Consider the following 21,856-nt stretch of genomic DNA (forward strand, 5'->3'; position numbering starts at 1 on the left):
GGGTCATCAAGTCCAGTGTCTTACAATGTAAACCATCCACTGTACTTGAACTTCATAACTCTATCGAATGAATGACCTCTGGATTTATCTCACGTTTTGAAGCAAATTAAAAACACTGAACGCCTCTGGCACGAAGAACCAGGCATCACAGAAACCTGTTATGTCACAAAACCAGAGAAGGTATCAGTGACTTTAGCACCTTCTCCAGGAAAGTCTGAATAAAATGCAACTTGCCTTCAGAGCACGGTGTACTGGAATCTACAGGCGCTGCTGGCATCTTCATCTTTTCGTTACACTTTGGGTCTGTTTTCTCACAGCCAGGAACATAGTTCTGCTTTGGCATTACACGGTAGTAAGGCGGAGCATACTTTGAAGAGCTACAACCTTGCAACAAAGAACAGATAGCAAAGAATTGTGTCTTGCATTGTTGTTTACAAATACCGAGACAAGTCTTAAAATCATTAGCGTCAAAAACCATACCTCTTTTCTTGCGAGATTCTTGAATTTCTTTACAGCGTTGTTCAAAATCTTCATCCATTTCCTCTCTCACGATGGCATATGCAGTATCTCTCAAAGCACAAGCTCTGTGCCTAATGAGACGATCTGAAATTTTACAGTCGGAACTGAGTCTTTTCTACCAGCTGATGAAATCCTTTATTTTGATTACTTATCGAAAGATTTTGCTCTTTTCATAGATAGGTTCTGAAGGGTTATCTCAGTGAATATTTTCAGCATAACAACATAAAAGTTAATCATTAAAGCAAAAGCACTAGTTACTGATCAACACTTCTATCACAATTTCTTGTCCAAGTAGTTTAATGCTCCAACATTTACATCCTGGCAAGAAATGCTCTCTGTGGATGTTTAAAATGATCTAATTCCAAGTCTACTGTCCACAGACGACGTTTATCAATTTATACATTTTTAATTTTTCCAAATTAGGGATAAAAACACATTCTCACCTCCAGGGTCTTTATCTGGGTTGTACTGTAAAGCATTGCTGCAGATTAGATCGATGTCTTTTAGAAAATCTCCTGCAGTTAGGTACTGGTGCAAGTCAATCTTCGAGAGAACTGCCGAAAGGTCCATGGGCTGTTTAATAACTGCGTCATAATCAGGTACCTACAAATGAAATATGCGTGTTCAGAGATTTAACACAGTATCTACCAACATTAATTATTTTAATAACGTAAAATAAAGGACTTCTTCAAAACCCCAAATATTTATGACACATCCAAAGATATGGAAATTAACCAGTTAGTTGCTTGAAAATAGAAGGGCTATTTCAACTGGCTTTGAAGAGACAGACCAGAAGAGGGAAAAACAAGAAGCAGGGAGGTCAGAAGCACGTGTGGGGCAGAGAAGGGAGCAGACACCCAGAGTGGGATTCATTTCACTTTGCTTCAGCAAATCACAGCAAAGAAAGCTTTCTCAGTAGAGTCACCCAAGATTCTCTTTGTTGTTGGCGGGAAGAAAAAGGTGCAGGAATGCACCTTTGAAGTATCTGTCCTAGGCATCTACTTTTGCATGAGATAACTGGACCGAGAGGTGCCGATTTCTTTACTCAGACCATAAAAGGAGCCTAATGACTAGTAGAGATGAGGACATCTAGGTTTGTTTAGGTTATTTACATCTCAGAAACTAGAAGTAAAGGGAAAGACAAGTCAGTGGATGTTTAGGGGAACAGGACTTTGCTGAAATGCAAAGCTCTATTAAAACGACAGCTGACTTCGAAGTATATGCCCCTGGCTTAGACTTATTCAATACATTACATGAGAAAAAAAAAAGACAGAAGCGTATGGGAAGAAGAAGAAACCACACAGCCCTTATGGTTGATCTTATACGGAGGAGCCCCAGACGAAACAGAGAATAGAATCTTAGAATTTATTTTAAAAACTGCTGTTCTTACTCCTGTTCTCACAGAAACTACTGACAGTCAATTAAAGAGCTTTAGGCTTTATTAAAACAGTCCTATAGATACTGTTTATAATTATAAAGAAAGAGATCTCTCTGCTTTTCAGTGCTGTAACATGCCTACATGTCAAAGCCTTTTCATGAGTGAACTGTGTTGGCAGTCGGTCTAACTGGCAGTTGGTCTAACTGGCAGTCGCTCTAGATGATCGTTATAGGTCCCTTCCAACTGAAATATTCTAAAGTTCTGAAGGCATTGCAGAAGGAACCCGGGGCTTTCAGTGAAACTCAAATAACAGACATTTGAGGGCCTCAAGGAGTCAGCAAAAGTAAAAGCAAACTTCCTGCTTCTTGAAAAATCAGAATAGTACAGTCCTAAAAACAAAGACAAACCTTCCTATAAAGAGCACACAAACTCTGAGAAATATAAACACGCAGACATTATGAATACACCCAGATAAAATGGTATTACAGATCAACACTAATTTACCTCCTCTGGGTCGACAGGCTTTGTAAATGCTCTGAAACGTCTGTCACCGGCAAGTCTACGAGTCACATCCCTTAAGAAAATCCTCAGTTCACGCAATATATCCTCCTCCTGCTCCTCCAGCTGTCTTATTTCTTCCTCTGTCAGCTGTGGAGGCTTAGGCGGTGGTGCTACAGGCAGTACTTCCAATGTCTGCCAAGCTTAAAAGAATCAGAAACTTTTAGTCAATTTACGGTACTCAAATACAAGCCTATGAAAAATTATTGATAGAAAATTACCACCAAAGCAAATGCTGTAGAGCTGTTAACTTACAGTTAGCAAAGTTTTCTATGTAGAATATCCTCACCTGTCTTAGTTTTTGATGCAGGAGGTTTAGCAGTTTGATTTACAATTAAGTCCTCAAAAAATGTTCTTCTTTCTTCCTCATTAGGCAACTGGATTTTGAACACTTCATCATCATTAATAAACAATTCTTTTATCTAAAGCATGAGGAGAAAAGATATTTCAGATGTAAGGTCACACAAATTCATGTTCTGTTCCAAAAAGATGAGTGCCTTTCCAAATTAAACCGAATAATCACCTTGATAAGACAAACTGTGAAAAGGTATCTTCTTGGCCTTAAAAGGCTGGATTTTCATAGGTTAGCATGGCAAATTAAAGTATCTTCTCTAAAGAACACCTCTAGAGTTAAAGCTCAATGAAGGGACCCTATGATACACTGATAAAGTGCTGACATTCAGCACCTCCTAGACTGCTTATTTTGTATTTACCTGCCTTGCTGTCCTTTAGTTTGAATCTTTATGGCAGCTATCGAAGGAACAGGCAGGATTCAGGAGACAAGTGTGGGCTTTTTTGGTAAGGTGCTGTGGGTTTTTTTTAAATTAATTTAAATGAGGTGTCTAAAGCTGCACACTTCCAAGTTTTACTCCATTTTTCAATCTCTACTACCAGAAAGTATGGAAGGAATTTCAATACTTATTTTAGAAAGAATTTATTAACCGTAGAAGAATTTCTGTAGAAAGTTAAGCCCTTTCAAAGCATTTGATGATAAACACATCTAGGCAACCCCCTCTCTCCCCCCCAGTAAATGAGACAAAATAATCAGAGCAGCATATTCACATTTTGAACACCTTCCTTTAATGCACACTCTCAGATACCTAGAAAGCTAAGCACATACTCTTACTGAATTTTATTAAGAAATACAACTAAAAATAGATTTCCAAGTTACTTAAACAGAAGTTGGAACTTAGCTTTCTGATTTGTAAAGCTTTCACTGATATGAAGAAAGAAATTGAAATTTTTAATAAAGAATTTAAATTTGAAATTACATTCCATCATTAAGAGTGTGACCATCGTACTTTCTCTGTAAAACTATCTTTCACTTTTCAGTAAAAGTATCTTTTTCCCATGTACATTTCAAGCACCGTATATTCTTGACTAAGTACATACCTAACAATCTTGAAGTCACTGGAATTATTGTCTGAAGTAAATGTTTATGTCTGTCTAATGAGCATGAGTGTGTGAGAAGGGGGAAAAAGTTGGGTCAAAGTCAATCTCTTTACTCAGAAAACACTTTAGGCAAATGCTTTCAAGCATTGTTTTGTCTAAGCAAATTTTAAGAGACCTGGTTAGGGTGCCTGAGTAATAACAGTATGAATTTGCTTAAGAGTGCACAGTACTCCAACGTTTAAAGGATTTATAAATTAACAAAAAACTGACTAAAAAAAGTAAGAAAAGTATCAACAGAAATACCTCTTCTGGGAGATCTGCATGACACACATCAGATGTTGCAAGCAGCAAAACTGGAGCAAATGCTGGAATGTTCTGCAGTAGTGTTGTAAAAGTAGCTCTCAATGTAGCTCCAGCAGCCTCCCACCACAAATGGATATGTGGAATATAAATGATACTTGGTGCTGTTCTTTGTGCTTCTCGCATCAACTGGTAAAATGAAAGCTTGGATAAGAAAACTAAACCATGTAGAACAGGCTAATAAATAACTACGTGTCAGTCAAACTGTCTTATGAAATAGGAGCACATGCAGCCAAAACATCAAAACAATCCAACAAAAAACAACTCCTTAACAATAAGGTAAAATTTTCACTTTACTCAAATATGGACATTGCTACACAGCCAGAAACTGACCTGAATCTCTGCCTGATTTCAAAACTACTTAGGTGTAAGGTAATGCCTAAAGAGCCTTACAACTCAGCTGCTGTGGTGGTGTGCCTGAAAAAACAAGACTAACCCTTGAGCAAGATGTATTAGCCTGGGTAAATCACTACACGACTCTGACTGCACCATTTTCAATTCAGAGTGCGCACATATCCAAGTCACTCTGAAGCACAGTTTGAACAAGCAAAGACCTGTGTGAAAAGATGAGGGCTGACACTGTGAAAGAAGCCTGGTTACAATTCATAACTTCACGTACATTTTATAAGAGGTGACCAGTCTGAATAGCTGCCTGAATAGCTAAATCACTCACAGCCTCTCATTATCAATCAGACCAGATTACGTGCTTCGGAAGACCACAAGCCATTGCCTACAGATGGTACCTCGATCACAGAAGAGGACATGCATCTACCACATGAGGGAAGCGGCAACAGTCCTTTCACATGACAAATTTCTCCGTGCACCCTTTCAGATTATCAATATTCAGGGAGTTCCTGTCACAAGATGGGAAGTGCACGTGGTATATCCAGGCAGTGACTAGACATGCTAGTTATATGACCGCAGGTGCAACCATCACATAACACAAAAGGAATTGTTCCTCTTATGTGACAAATGAGTCTCCAGTCATGTAACATGTCCATCCTTACTTGTAGAGCTCTCAAATGCTGCTACTAAAGGTGAAAATATTTTAATACAGTGATGTCAAACAATGAAAGGGATTTCCTGCCTAAAAGTAAAAAGGAAAACAGCACTAAATCTGCTTATATTTAATTTCTAGTATAAGAAAAACAAACGTAAGCGTTCCATGAATTTTAACGCTTTTCCTGCATATACTGCAGCAGTACAAGCTGTATAGGTATATATAAGAAAAGAAACACTTCTTTTCCCCAAAAGCTTGATTGCCTTACAAATATAATGAAAATGAAGGTTACAAAAAGTGCATGACAGGCAGTCAGGCTGCTGCAGAGCCATCTACTGGGAGCACAGATTCTTAAGCAGCAATGAAAACAACTTTCTGGATCCCACCGAGATGGGGAGGACTTCTTGCTATAAAGAGGGGTTTATTAGCAGCACCTCCCAGCTTCCCAAGCTGCTAGCAACATCCTCACTTTCCATTCCTTTGGAATGAAAGATAGGGCCACATGTAACATCCTCATTTGGTATCATTTGATCTAGCAGAAAAGTGGCTTTTCAGACAGAAGTAAACCTAACAGCACATTCAAACCAGGGCACCTCCATTAACAATGAATTTTGCTTACTTTACTAGTTTATGAGATTAAAGAGAAAAAAAGGTACCTGTGCACATGTTTCTTCCGATGATGTGATGCTAACAAACAGAACAGATAGGTCTAGTGTATAGACTGGAAACTTTTCCAGGGCATGTATTACTGCAGGTGCCAAATGAGAAGCTTGCCCGTATCCTGGCTCTCCAACTAGTAAGAACCGTGGCCTGCAAGATGTTGGCTGGTAATAAGCATTTCTAGAACAGGGAGAAGAAAACAAGTTTAAAAATGAGGTGATGAATAGGCACACAGAGGATAAGGTTTTTTCCTATACACCTTTCTTTCTTTTTTTTTTCCCTTTCGGTAAATACTCTCCATGTTCCAGCAAATAATAAGCTGGTCTGTGATCAGGAACACTGTCAAAGCCCATTTTCTTTTTAAAAAACTTGTACCATACCTCCCTTAAGAAATCCTGCCAATCCCCAGCATGTCTGCTGTTCCTTTGGCTGGGTTAAGTAACGGCTCTTAAATCATACAGGGGGACTGTCCAGCTAAATACACATGTGACAACTCATCAGTAACCCGATATGGGGGAGAATAACAACTCTCTCTCTCAGCACATGCCAATCTGGATCTCCTCACTGCCCGTAGACACTGATTTTCAGTAGGTCTTGAGTTTAAGTAGCTGTGAGATCTCTACATCTGTCTAGTTTAGCTGAAATTTGGCCATAGTTACTGGAGATAGTGGGAAGGAAGGAGTAGAACAACATTTCTAGAAAAAAATTAACGTGGGCACTGAAACACATTAGCTGTATCTGAAGAAGTACACAAATGGACTGGTTAAATTACAGCAGTACACTCAATATGTATTAAGATGTATATTTATTTTATTCAGTCATTCTAATGTTTCATCTTTGAATTGTCTATTAATTTCCTAGTAATCCTGCTTTACTAGCATGAAACACATTGGTGAAGAGCATTCGTTTTTTTCCACCACAATACTATTGTACCTTTGCTGGCTGAAGTCAAAGATCTAGAGACCTAACCAAGCTCAGCAGGTCAGAAGATTTTCTGGACAGCGCAGCAATAGAAAGTGAGAAAAATAACTGACCCACCAGTGACGACAATAATCTGTTTTTTCAACTGTCAGCTTATATGACTTCCACATTAAAATGTTAAAAAGTTAACATAAACTTAGTCGGTTAAAGGTACAAAATGCAGACATTGTTTAAGTTTTTCTCACAGTGTTTTAACAAACCATTTCTCAGTTCTGTTTCTGCTACATAATTCGCTACTGGTTTAACAATCTTGGAAATTAGAAGGGCAAAAGATGTCTACACGAATCTGTAGGGTTTTTTTAGCTAAAAGGACAGGCAGCACGTTTCTTTGGTCTTGAGTCTTTCAAGGAATGCCATGGATTAAATCAACACATTCTAATAGTCTGTGGACCACTTTGACTTAGGAAAAGAGGGCTGGGCCATTCAGTTTGATGGGTTATGGCAGTGTACTCCATTAGAACCTCAGTACCCAGCTGGATCTTCACGCTTACTTCTTGCAAATATTGATCACCCCCCCACACCCCTCCCCTCTACTTCTTCATCTACCACCCCTCACACCAAAACTGTTTACAGACACGGCCATCTTAATAATGCAAACATAAAGGGACAAATATGTACCTGCTAAAATTGAGGAATTTTTCCTTTTGTCTACCAGGCATTTCAGGAGTTGGCTTATCTTCAAAGATTGATGGTGATTCCTCATCACTGTCAATTGCATAATTTCTTAAAATATGGTTTAAACTGTCTGAAAGACAAGAGAGGTTTGTTAACTTTCCTGAATAGTCCATATCTTCCTCTCACATTAATACAGCTTCTAAATCAGTGCTGGAGACCCCTTATATTGTATTTCTTCATTTGAGAGCACATGCAGAATGTTATTTTCTGAAGAGTTTATCCTACCACAGATCTAAGGAGATTGCACAAGTCTCTACAAAGCTGTCCTACATCACATGATTTGCATAAGGTATTCTCTCTCTGTTGGTGAAAACAACAGGAGGTTTCTTCCTTAGAATAAAGATGATTAGGAACTTCTGTAGTTCCTAGGCACCTGAAGAACCCAACAAGGCCACTTCCTTCTGGAGCAGGTTCCCCCACTGGATGTGGGGAAATTAAGTGAATGTGGTGGCCACAGACTTCCCTTTGTCTAGGACTAGTGAGTCAGAATATACAGACCAACACATCTTCTAAATAAGGCTCCTCAAAGATCCCCGAAGGAAGAGATCATGAAAGGCCAACAACGGAGACGGGATGCAATTACCAATCCCTTAGCCTCTCTGCTTTTATATTGTTGGTGGGTTTCTGCCTCTTTCACCAATGCAAACAATCTACCAGCTCTACTGGGAGTAATACTGGTAGGATATTCTCCAGGGATTAGGATAATAACTAACTATTCATGGATCTCCGTTAATCAGCAGTGCAGCGAGTTTATCAATTTATTTGCTGTCACCAACCGACAGACAACTTGGTCAGGGTTGATGCAGTCAGGAGTGTGAGCTCACATATGCTATGCAAGCCAAGCCCCAGAGTATACGTTACTGAAACATTCTGATCTCATGTGCAGGCGTACAGTGTGATCCACAAACATTCAAATTAGGAGACTATGGTTAAAAATCACGATAGCTGTAACAATATTTAGCTTAAACCACTTATAGTTGTATTGTGGTTCTGACATTCTTCACAGGAATTAGAAGCATTCATGTAAAAATGCCCTCTCCCCCCATTTAAACATTTATTTTGAAAGAGGTGCCTCACACATTAAACCTTAAATCCATCTCTATGAATGATAAACACGATATTAGCTACTGTGAGAAACAGGGTGCTCTAGGAGAGAATGCATAGTTCTCTCCTATGTATTGCGAGTCATTCACAGCTCCCATCCAGCACTTCAGTTTAGAATCCAGAATAAAAACTATGCACGATATTCCTGAAATAAAGGCGTGCATGTGCGTATTATAAAATCCTACTGTCATTATGGCTGAGAGGTTTCTGTACGTTGATTGCACAAATCGGAAGTTTTTGCTTTGGCAGAAGTTTAAAGAAGCAGCTACTATTGTTATACCTTGCTGTTGGCCCTTCTTTAGAGCAAGCTCTGCGTGGGGAAATACTCTCTGCAAGGCTTGTAAAATTCTTGCTAGTGTGTTTTCAAGCAGTGGTTTTGAAATAGGTGATAGTGCTCGCCCAGGTGAAGCCACAGCCCTCCGTGAAGCTGGAACAGTCTTCTGCATAGCCATGACAAAATCCTTCGCTGTTATTTTAATAGAAGCAATATCTAACTGCAGTTTCTCACTGCTTTTGTATATTTGAGGATAGCGGCGGCGCAGAGCACAGAGGGCAGCTTCAGCACATAAGCATTTAATATCAGCACCACAGTATCCTAATAAACAAAACAAGAATCAAATGTTATGTCAGTCTCAGGCAACACAGAAGTCAAGGCCAAGGTTTCCAAAGTGCAACACTGAAAGACTTTGTATGCAGCTAAAAATTAACAGGCTAAGAGATAATCCAAAGCGTTACCGAACTGCAGAGAAGTTTTGTTACGTGGCTCGCAGCCTGATACCCTGCGCTTATGAAGCGGCCTCCTAATCAGAACTTTAGTCCTGAGGAAGAGGCCCCAAAGCTCTTTAATGTTCTGAGAGACAAGAAGAAAATGACAAGAAAAGAAGCATCTAACTTTGTTTGCTCCCAAGGCGTGTCAGCTGCCTCACTCTGCAGCAAGGCACAAGAGCTCGGGTGCTGCCTGGTACAAGCTCAGATTCCTTAGGACTCAGTCACGTGCAGGGACTGACTTTGTTTTCAAACTTACCAACACATTTTTCAGCTAGCTCTTCAAGAAACATGTCCAGTGGCTTAGGGGTCCAGTCTCGTGTGTGAATCTTGAAAATATCTTTTCTAGCCTGGAAACAAAATGGTTGCATTTTGGTTTGTCCTAAGTTTTCTCTTAAAAATAAAAAACAAAACACAAAACCACCTCACATTAATAAAAATACTTTTTCTCTCCAATTCAGCAAAATCTCATGCTGACAGGCTCATTAGTTCATCAAATTTGGTTTTCTGCCAGTTCATTCAAGGAAGACAGTCCTAGCACTACCTTTCAAATTGCTACAGTTACTACGAAGAACAATAATTATGACTCAAGCTCCTGTCATTGATCCAGAAAATGTCAAATGTTGCCTGTCTTCGTGTCTGATCTTAGCAAGACTTTCATTTAAGTATTTCCTGGTACACAGATCAATTATGGCAGATTTCTAGAATTCTTCCACAGTAGGGAACTGTGTATTATATCCATTTCATGGCACCTCCTCTCCTGTTCCTGAAAGCAGATAGAAACTGGAGGCAAATGTGTGTGTTAACTACACTGCTCAGTGCACTTTTATTAGCCTTCACTCCAATAAGCATTTTATCCTTTTTCCAAAAAGTGCTACTAAAAGAAAAAGCAATTCAGCGGTAGCCAGAGAAAAACCACAAAAACAGGGTTCCAGTTTTGCACACTATCGTCCCCCCAATATGTTTTTGTTGCTATATACCTATTTTTTCATTGCTTAGCTATTGCCATTGAACTAGAAGCTTCCCAAGCCCTGCACCTGTGCAGTGTACTTCACATCTTTGTCCAAGTCGCTGTTAACGAGTACCAGTAAGAATGTCAGATCCCCAAATACTTATAGGTAACGCCCAGGATACCCAGCCTGGGAACAGTCCAACACAGGTACGTCCACTATCCATTCATAAACCAAGAACTGAGAGCAAGAGCGCTTCAGGGTGAAAGTGCCTAATTGGATTAAATAAGTAAGCAAACATGAACCGCTTTGGGAATGAAAAATCTTAAGTTGCTCCAGCACCAGCCTTGGTAAAAGTTGTTGTTAGCAAAAAGGAATTCTTGCGTGCACACCATTTCTGTCATTTTCCAGATGAGATAGCAGTAATTTATAGCTAATTCAGACATTGATCCTTACTTAAACATTTCGGTGACTAGCAGCATCCCCTTTTCTTGGCTGGTCACAGTGAAACCAAAATTAATTCTAGAACTACCTACTTGTTGAAATCATCTTAGTCATATATATTCAGTACCAGATCTGCCCTCCACAGCACAACGCAGCTCTCTCCAGACATCCCTCTTTTGTCCAAGTTGTACAACACTGATTTCGACTTTAACTGCTCCGGGATACTGCACTGTTATGTGATTTTGTTACAAAGAGGGACTTTGCCACATTAGCATTAGGGTTGAGTTTAAGTTCTGACCTCTTTATTTGGCAGGCTGAAGAGGAACTCTCGATCAAACCGTCCGGGTCTTCGTAAAGCAGGATCTATAGAATCCAGCCTGTTGGTGGCTCCAATTACCACAATCTCTCCTCTGCTGTCTAACCCATCCATAAGTGCCAGAAGTGTTGATACAATAGAGCTAACAGAAAAATATAATTTTCATTCACTGGGTTAGTAAATTTTGTTACATTTTACATGACCTTCTCCAATGACCACTCAAAAAGGACAAGCTTTTATTGATGAGATGCTCCTTACTGAAAGACTCGTTTTGAGACATAAAAAAACAGACAAGGTAACACAGGTCTTGTGCTGCTATCAAGCTTAGTGAATTGTTTTCAATTATTGTTTAAAAACCATCTGAAGTTTAGTAGCATTGAATTACTAGTTTTCAGGACAAATGAATGTGTCACATGAAGTTAAATAGGTTGTGGTCTTCTTTTCACAAAGATCAAGCAGCTTCTATGTAGGTACAAAAAATGTACTACCTATGGATTTCGTCTTGTTCACAGGACCGCACAGGAGCAAGACCATCTATCTCATCAAAGAAAATAATTGAAGGTCGCATCTGGTAGGCCTAGAATGAAAACACAGGAATACTGACATAAGTAAACCAGCACAATTTTAAAGAGAAAAACGTCATGGTTGGAAAGTCACTGGAGCTAGATTTTTCCAGCTAGCATCAGGGATCTCTACTAATTGAGCTAACGGAGTAAGTGGCACGAGTAACAGAAGACAGCAGCTATGTCAACCCACTGAGACTGGGTGACAGGAAACAAATCATACCAGTAGTATTTACAGCTATTTGGCAACCACCGAGAACAGAGCCAGGACTTAATTCAATTACAGGTTCTGGAAGCAAGCTTCTGTTATGAATTTAAATGACCATGCTTGCAGCCTGCATCTGTTTCCCTCTGATCTAAAGCCACCGTCTCTTGCCTCTTGAAACCTTTTTTGTGGCTGTTTGATGGTTTTTTTTTTTGGGGGGGGGGGGTGCTTTGCGAGGTTCTCTCATTTGTTTTATTAATCTTTCCCAATACATCTCAAGATTTCAAGCCCCTAAAAAACCCACTGAAAAAAGAAACACTGACAATCCCGTTTCAGTGGAAGGAACTGACAAAACCCAAAAAAGAGTGAGTTCTTAAAAATATTGACCACAGAAAACCACAGTTACAACTCGGACAGAACACGTGGCACGTTTCCACCTTACCTGATCAAACAATAAACGAAGCTGTCGTTCAGATTCCCCCGCCCATTTACTCAGGCAGTCGGCACCTTTTCTCATAAAAAAGGCTATTCTCCTGTCACCTTGGCTACATTCATTAGCAAGTGCACGAGCAACCAGTGTCTTCCCAGTCCCTGGAGGGCCATAGAAGAGACAGCCTCTGCAATTAAAAATACCAAAGATTCACATAAGAAAAAAACATCATGGCAAAGTACCTATTACAACCCTCATCCCTACAACACACAACTCTTCTCTCTAGCTTACACTTGACGTGTAAGAGAGCGGTAACAGCTGAAGCGTGAGAAAAGTCAAACCAGATGGAAGTTTTGTGTTCCTACACAACTCAACAAGGCAGTAAACAACATGAATAAAGAGGATCATGCAGATGTACAGAACCTTGAGAAATGATCGTAGTGTCCCAGAACAACACTTCCAAAACTGCTGACAAACTAACAGGGGTGGTTACAGCACAGTGGAGCCAAACAAGAACAAACTTCAGCACAGAATCTAAGACTGGGCTAACTTATGAATCACCAGTTCATTCTTCAATGATACACGGCACATTCATTCTTGTTTTCACAAAAGGCAAGATTTGATAGTAAAGCATTTAATTCTCCCGTAAAAAGCTTTAAGTTAGTGGACTTGGTCTCCCATTGCTGATGATAAATGAGGAGGAAGTCTGAAGCTGGGATATATAAATATAGCTATCAGATAAATATAGCCATCAGATAAATATAGCCATCAGCTAGAAAAGCCAATACACTGCTGTTTCAAAAAGAATTTAAATGAATAAAGAAGCAAAACACAGATTTTGTTGTCGTTCTTTGTAATACTTTTAAAGTTACTGAAAGCAAAGGATTAAAAGTCGTATTTCAATATACCATGATTGAGTTTTGCTGACCAAGAATATGTAAAGCTAACTAATAATTTCATTTCATAACTAAGTACAACAAACGCTGCAAGGTTCTAGTTGCAAGTCCTATCAATTGTAAACTTGATACTTGAGCACTTGAAAAAAAAGAGAGTCGGTGGGAGAGACAACTGGACTTCCAAGAAACAAATTACAGTTGACTACCAGTAGGTAATTCCTTCTTCCTGCTTATAAACTAATGAAGTTGACTTGTACGTAGAACTCAAAACAAAAACACTCCAACCCTGCCTTTTAAAGGCAAGACACTTTCAAAGTATATTCTCCCCACACAGTACATCTTTGATCCTACATATATTCTGGATTCTATCCATTTTTAAGAAATTACTTTTTACTACTGCTAAAAAACCCCATCAACACTCCTGAAAATTTTGAAGCATGGAAACATATTGATACCTCAGTTGAATATTCTCATGAAAATGGGTGACCAGCAGGTCGAGGGAGGTGATTCTTCCCCTCTACTTCACTCTCATGAGACCCCCCCTGGAGTACTGCGTTCAGCTCTGGGGCCCCCCACGTAAGGACAGGGACCTGTTGGCGCAAGTCCAGAGGAGGGCCACAAAGATGATCAGAGGGCTGGAGCACCTCTCCTATGAAGACAGGCTGAGAGAGTTGGCATTGTTCAGCCTGGAGAAGTGAAGGCTCCGGGGAGACCTTAGAGCAGCCTTCCAGTACCCGAAAGGGGCCTACAGGAAAGCTGGAGAGGGACTTTTTGCAAGGGCATGTAGTGACAGGACAAGGGGTAATGGCTTTAAAACTGAAAGAGGGTGGATTCAGATCAGCTATAAGGAAGAAATTCTTCACCATGTGGGTGGTGAGGCACTGGAACAGGTTGCCCAGAGAAGCTGTGGACGCCCCAACCCTGGAAGTGTTCAAGGCCAGGTTGTATGGGGCTTTGAGCAACCTGCTCTAGTGGAAGGTGTCCCTGCCCATGGAAGAGGGTTGGAACTGGATGATCTTTAAGGTCCCTTCCAACCCAAACCATTCTATGATTCTATGAAACAATGTCTGTTACCTTGGAGGTTGAATTTTGAATCGCTCAAAGACTTCTGGGTAAAGCAAAGGAAAAACGACCATCTCTTTTAAAGCTGAAATGTGGTCAGAAAGACCACCCACACCATCAAACCGTACCTAAAGAGAAATTCAAAAGAACACATTTTATATGTTAAAGAAAGCTGCAACCTTGATAAGGTTCCATCAGAAATTGTATGTCAGCACAAAGGAAATGCTCTGGGCAATTTTCAAACTGCTTGAGAGAAAATTGTAAACCAAGGTAGCTGTAGACAGCATGTTATTGAAAGCTTTCATAAACACTGGAAACATCTCACTGACACAATGAACTAAAAATACTTACTGAACAATCTGTTTGCATTGGATCAACGTCAGCCAGACGTGCTCCAATTTTCATTCGATCCTTGTGAATTCCCTTCAAATCGTCTTTCCGAAAGTTTAGTGGAAGACACCTGATTTGAATTAAGGAGAAAGAGAAAAGCGCTTTCTAACTTACGATGCAGCTAGAAGGTTTTTGCTTTTATAACAATGGCAAGTGAATGCAGAAAACCTTACAAATGAGCTTAAACTTCCTAAATAGTTAAATACGTGTTCAAATTGTTTTCTATTTAATGTCTGTGAGTAAATAAAGGAAAAAGGTCACTGCAGGCATTAAACTGGGTTTACTTCAACAACTCTTAGCACTTACGAATAGCCACACCAGTCAACACAGCACATACATGAATGCAAGCTCTCACTACTTAAAAATTAGATCAAATGTTCAAGGTTTTTATAGATTTAAGAACAAGCATTTGAGATTTGCAAAAATACACTGTTTTCAGGTTTATTTTCCCTCTCGGTGAGCACAGTAAAAAAAATCCATTTAAGCAAGAGAAAAATAAGAATTCTAAAGATCATAGTAAGACAACAGAAAGAAATTATGGCAGTTTATAATAGCACTTAAGTTGTTCTGCATGACAGCATTAAGTAATTTTCAGTTCACAGCCTTCCTCAGACAACAGGCTGCTTGTTCTTCTCTTAACTGTAATCTAAGTTTTGTACTGGTTTTCCATGACTATACATGCTGGAAAAAACATCCCACTGCTGTTACACTTGGCAAACCTTTCTGAAAACAATGTCCATTTGGGCTTCACAAAGAGAATTAAGCCATGGACAGACAGGCAGAAACACTGGGACTACTTCACTTTGGCTTTATCCAACTTTCCTCAGTATCTTAACTCAACCAAGCATTATAAGAACATTCATAAGCATGGAAGAAAAGTTAATTAAAAGTGAAGGCAGTTCTGATGCTAAGAAAATTCATTTAGAGGGCAAGTACATAAAAGATGCTCTGGTATGAAGACCTCTCTGCAACTGGCAATCCCAAAACAGAGACACCAGTGGCAAATTTCAACATTGGCTGTGCCCAAATTCTTTACACATGAAACACCTTCCAAATACATCCTCCCGCACATGCTCTCAGACCTGGAAGTCTTAAGCAGCCACAAGCACCTATTTCCAAAAAACAGGTTAAACAGTTTTGCTGCGAAGTACAAAGCCCCACACCTTACACAAATCAATGTATTAACAATAATTCACAGAATCACAGAATCACAGAATCACTACGGTTGGAAAAGACCTGTAAGATCATCAAGTCCAACCTGAAAAAAAAAAAAAAAACAAAAAAAAAAAACCACACACAAACAACCCACGCAAGCCAACCACCACACAACAACAACAAGGCACAACACACCAAAAACCAACCCACCCAACACCACACAGCACCATGTCCATCAAGCTACATCCCACAATGCCACATCCACACGCTCCTTGAATACCTCCAGGGAGGGTGACTCTACCACCTCCCTGGGCAGCCTATTCCAATGTTTCACTACTCTCTCGGTAAAGAACTTTTTCCTAATATCTAGCCTGAACCTCCCCTGGCGCAACTTGAGGCCATTTCCTCTAGTCCTGTCACTAGTCACCTGGGAGAAGAGACCAACACCCACCTCTCTGCAACCCCCTTTCAGGTAGCTGTAGAGAGCGATGAGGTCTCCCCTCAGCCTCCTCTTCTCCAGGCTAAACAACCCCAGCTCCCTCAGCCGCTCCTCATAAGACTTGTGTTCCAGACCCCTCACCAGCTTCGTCGCCCTTCTCTGGACATGCTCCAGCACCTCAATGTCTTTCTTGTAGTGAGGGGCCCAAAACTGAACACAGTATTCGAGGTGCGGCCTCACCAGCACCGAGTACAGAGGCATGATTACCTCCCTGCTCCTGCTGGCCACACCATTTCTGATACAAGCCAGGATGCCGTTGGCCTTCTTGGCCACCTGGGCACACTGCTGGCTCATATTCAGCCGGGTGTCGATCAACACCCCCAGGTCCTTTTCTGCGGGGGAGCTTTCCAGCCACTCATCCCCAAGCCTGTAGCGTTGCCTGGGGTTGTTGTGGCCCAAGTGTAGAACCCAGCACTTGGCCTTACTGAACTTCATCCGGTTGGCCTCAGCCCATCGATCCAGCCTGTCCAGATCCCTCTGCAGAGCCTTCCTACCCTCAAGCAGATCAACACTCCCTCCCAACTTGGTGTCGTCTGCAAACTTGCTGAGGGAGCACTCTGTCCCCTCATCCAGATCATCAATGAAGACATTAAACAAGACCGGTCCCAAAACTGAGCCCTGGGGGACTCCGCTTGTGACCGGCCGCCAGCTGGATTTCACCCCATTCACTACAACTCTCTGGGCTCGGCCATCCAGCCAGTTTTTTACCCAGCGAAGAGTGTACCTGTCTAAACCACGGGCCGCCAGCTTCTCTAGGAGAATACTGTGGGGAACAGTGTCAAAGGCTTTGCTGAAGTCCAGGTAGACAACATCAACAGCCTTCCCCTCATCCACTAGGCGGGTCACCTGGTCATAGAAGGAGATCAGGTTGGTCAAGCAGGACCTGCCTTTCATGAACCCGTGCTGGCTTGGCCTGATCCCTTGGGTATTCTGCACGTGTCCCGTGAGCGCCCTCAAGATGAGCCTCTCCATAACCTTCCCCGGCACCGAGGTCAGGCTGACAGGCCTGTAGTTCCCCGGATCCTCCTTCCGAGCCTTCTTGTAGATGGGCGTCACGTTGGCAAGCCTCCAGTCATCCGGGACCTCCCCCGTTGACCAGGACTGTTGATAAATGATGGAGAGCGGCTTGGCAAGCTCCTCCGCCAGCTCCCTCAGCACCCTTGGGTGGATGCCATCAGGCCCCATAGATTTATGAGTCTCCAGGTGGCATAGCAGGTCGTTAACTGCTTCCTCCTGGATCATGGGGAGCCTATTTTGCTCTCCATCCCTGTCATCCAGCTCAGGGAGACGGATACCCTGAGGATACCTGGTGTGGCTGTTAAAGACTGAGGCGAAGAAGGCATTAAGTATCTCAGCCTTTTCCTCATCCTTCGTGACAATGTTCCCCGCCGCATCCAGTAGAGGATGGAGATCCTCCTTGGCCCCCTTTTTGTTGTTAATGTATTTATAGAAGCTTTTTTTGTTGTCCCTCACGACCGTGGCCAGGTTGAGCTCTAGCTGGGCTTTCACCTTCCTAATTCCCTCCCTGCATGACCTAACGAGGTCCTTGTATTCCTCTTCACTTGCCTGCCCCTTTTTCCAGAGGTGGTAAGTTCTCTTTTTTTCCCCGAGCCTCAGCATAAGCTCCTTGTTCAGCCAGGCCAGCCGTCTTCCCCACCGGCTCTTCTTACGGCACAGGGGCACTGCCTGCTCCTGCGAGCAGGACATACCAGTGCAGGCAGAGGACGAGGAGGAGACCCTACCTGATCAATGACCACGGAATGTTAGCGGAGGTTGCCAGTAACAACCCAGAAGTTCCAAGCTGCACCACCCTGTTGGAACTCTACTATGGAAGGCACCTGCAGCCCAGCAGTTGTCACACGGATGTACCGTATACGTAAGGGCACGTAGGGAAGTCTCAGCCTGACCACTGAATACATTTAGCTCTTGCTGCCAGGAATAACAATACCTTTTTCTGTTGTCAAAAGAAGGAGAAAGTCCCTAGCCAATATTATGCCATAGCAGAAAGGCTTGCTAGTAAGGCTCATTTTAGTAGCTTTGTAAGATCATGAAAAAAACCCACTTACTTTGTTATAAGTTTGTCGAACAAACCAGATTGATTTGTAATGGTGTAACGACTTTGTTGAAGTCTGCAGCTTCAGCGGACCTCCAAATCCCCGTTTTCTTCATGGACTTGTTGTGCAGCTTTTGCATCAGCTCCGGTCTTCAGTGTTCTGGTGACTACAATGCATTAATGTATAAAATATTTTGAGACAGAAAATACGTTAGTCCCTTTATTTCACCGTTGCTCTAGTAAAATGTAAAAAAATCTGCAGTGGCTTGATTTTTTCTTTAAATACTGAATTGGAAGTTATTGTCATCACCACAGCATTCAACTTAAATTAATTATGTTTAAACTACCTACCTAAAAGCATGACTTGTATAGCAATTTTTTAATAGACTGGGAAGCCAATCTGATGAAAACAAACACGCAGCTTTTGTTCCATGCAGGAAGCAAGTTCATTCCAGTTACTTCTTTCTGGAAAAGTGAAAGCAACAAATACCTCTCTCTAAGGTGTTTTTACTCCATTCATGTCAAATTGTATCGAATAGTTTTTTTAAAAAAATATTTATGTGGGAAGTCTCTTCTTAAGATGCGTGGTTTTAGTCCATTGTTTAAGCATGCATCACCCATTTTCTGCATCCTGACACAAAAGTTCTAGAAGATAAGAAACGTCTCAAGATAAACTCCCAAATAGCAAAGAACTCAAACGCTTGCCTGCTTTAAAAACGATCTGCCCAGTATTTACCACACAGCATCCTTTGCCACGGGTCTGTTACTTGCACTATCATTAAAACAGTTAAGAGAGGTCAGTGAGGAAGTAGTGCACAATTAGAACTTGAATTACTACACACAAAGCGCATTTCAGGCCCCTTCCTGCGTTCAGCCCATCCATGGCTGGCAGGACGCTGCCTGGAAATAACACATTTTCCCAGCTGCCAGCAAGCAGCCTCACAGCACCAAGCCTGCTTGTGTACTCAGCACAGTGATTCAGTTCCAAGGTGAATCACTGAACTTCAGTGACACCTTCCCCACATCAGCGGGTTTGTGCGCCTCATGACTGAATTACCTTTTAACTCAAATATTACCTCCTATTTGCAAGAACGATTTTCAATTAATTTGTGTCCTGCAGACTCCAGAAAATCCGTGTCACAAAGAAACCTGAGCTAAGGAACAGATTCTCAGGCACTAGTGCCTAAGAGCAGGCTGGAATTCAAGCTGTGTTCTCCCCAAGCCTGACAGGAATTAATAGCATATCCTTCTATTCTCACCTACCTCTTTCCTAAAACTCGTAGGAAATTCACTATCTTTTCACTATCTATTTTCACAACTTCAGCTGCTTTGGGTTGATAAGTTCAGCAGTTTTTGTGGCCAAGTTAAATAGATGGAGTGACCAAACACAATCCTTCTCAGAAACCAGAGTAAAAAGGAATCCTAGGGAGTTACCACTACTTACCTTCTTTATATTCTTATTTTTTTTTGGTCTGACTTTGGCTTTGCCAACCGCCTACATTAAGAAAGAGAACAGAGGAGAGAAAGAAGAAAAGAATTATTGTATTAGAATATTGTATAGAAGTCTTGTATTGTACTGTTCCCCATCAAGACTAGGAAACCTGACCAAGTTTGTAATCCAGTGCTCCACATCATGCAAAGAAAAGCCTGTGGACCACACTGAGGATTCAGATCCCAAGTCTGCTGCGTACCATATGCAGACAGTTCGGTAAGGACGCAACTTTCCTAACCGGCTAATCTTGAAGTCTCAATAGTGCAAATAACATCTCAGTAACCAAAGCGGAGGAGAGATCTCAAAAGAGTTGGGAAAAGATGCACGTTTTTTATACAAGCAGAAGACTTTTACTAAGAAGAGTGATTCTCGTTCTAAGACACTGACACTGACATTAACATAATCATACTGCCCCGCACATTTTTAGCTGTAGATTTATCATGACATGACTCATTGTGCATGCTTTCACTTTTCCTTTTAATTCTATGAATTGAACAGGGATTGGACATCTAGAAATACAATACCTCGTAAAGTGTCTTCGATTGACATTTTCACTTAATATTTCCATGCTTTTGTCAAAGCTAGAGTCTGAACAGGGCGGCATGTTTTTTCTCATTGATTTCAAACAGTGTCCACTGAAGCATTCAATTTTGCCAGAGGAAAATTCCTAGGGAAAGAAAGAAGGAAATAAGAACATATTAATCTGAACCATGTATGTTGAGCTAAGAAGGGAATTCTCCCTCCTTTAGGCAAGTTTATTCTGTAAGTCTCATGACTTGATAGTGGTGCAACTCATGGCAGGTAAGCCTTGAACCACTTCGGCACCAAGAAGTAGCCCTCAGAAAAAAAACCCAGCCAACCAGCTTTCAAAGCTAAAGCTCCTCTCCGCCACACTTTTCTTGTGGACAACTTGAGCTTAATAGCCTTTGAAAAAATTATTGCGGCAAAACCTTTCAGATAAACTTAGAGTTTCATGAAAAAACCCCCACCTTTTATTTCAACATTGGTTCAGAGAAGCAGCCAAGCTTGACCTTGCATGTCCTGGGATTAAAATCTAGTTAGGAGAGTTTTTCTCCTCTCTCCGTTCCATTTGTGACTGCATTTGGAGGGATATTAAAAGATTTCCTTCAGGAGGATGGCATTTATCCACAGGAAGCCAAAGGGAACTCAAGATACACTTCTTTTATTACCATTGATCTTGTTCACATTGGTATTTCTGCAAGGAGGATGAGTACTATCACTTCTACTATGTGAGGAAAGCTGTGATGACCATGAGAGGTGGCTTGTTCAATTTACAACCCAAGGTTTCATTAGGAATACCCCAAACTACATCTCACACTGAAAAAGGCAGAAAACCGACCAGATTCTTCTACTTCTTGACACTAACTTTACCAAGAGGTACTTCCATTAGTAGTTGATGGAGATGGTGACAGAAGCGTGAAGAATGTCACTACAGGAGGGCAGTGATGCATGCGTAAGGCCCATGCAGGGCCATGCAATGAGAGCTGTGGCCACCTGCTGCTGAGGGGTCAGCCCTGAGCCACAGAGCTGGGCAATCCTGTAACTGTCTGACGGTCTTCTCCTCAGTCAACCTTGAACAAGTCATCCCCACCGTTCACCTGACAACTTCTCATGATAAGACAGACCTTTTGCACGAGGAGGATTTCCATCACCTTTCCTTCATGGCTCGTTTTAAGGAGCACCTCCCTTCCAGCAGTCCTCTGGGCTGGTGGAGCAAGGCCTCATGAGACGCCTCCCGTAACTGGCTTTTGAATTGGGGCATCTGAGATGAAACCCCTGAAGACATTTTCTGCTTCTCAGATCCAGCACAGATGGATGTAACAAGACCTAAAGCTTAACAAGAGGCAGTCGGATATGTCAGAGTCACCCTTAACATTTTTCCTCTCAAAGGTTTAAGAAAGAAATCATAACAGAAAGCCTTTCAACTATGTTTCAATTTGACAGAGCCCTAGGTTTATTTGAAGAAGGCAGGGCTTTGTGCACACTCA

General features: G+C 41.4%; 1 pseudogene; it reads right to left on the minus strand.

Annotated features, from left to right (window-relative positions):
* Positions 1–20,505, minus strand: part of LOC132321026 (ATPase family AAA domain-containing protein 2-like) — a 185,476-nt pseudogene extending 164,971 nt beyond the window's left edge.
* Between the last annotated feature and the right edge of the window lie 1,351 nt (positions 20,506–21,856).

Source organism: Gavia stellata, unplaced genomic scaffold, assembly GCF_030936135.1.
Source record: "Gavia stellata isolate bGavSte3 unplaced genomic scaffold, bGavSte3.hap2 HAP2_SCAFFOLD_38, whole genome shotgun sequence".
Classification (NCBI taxonomy): domain Eukaryota; kingdom Metazoa; phylum Chordata; class Aves; order Gaviiformes; family Gaviidae; genus Gavia; species Gavia stellata.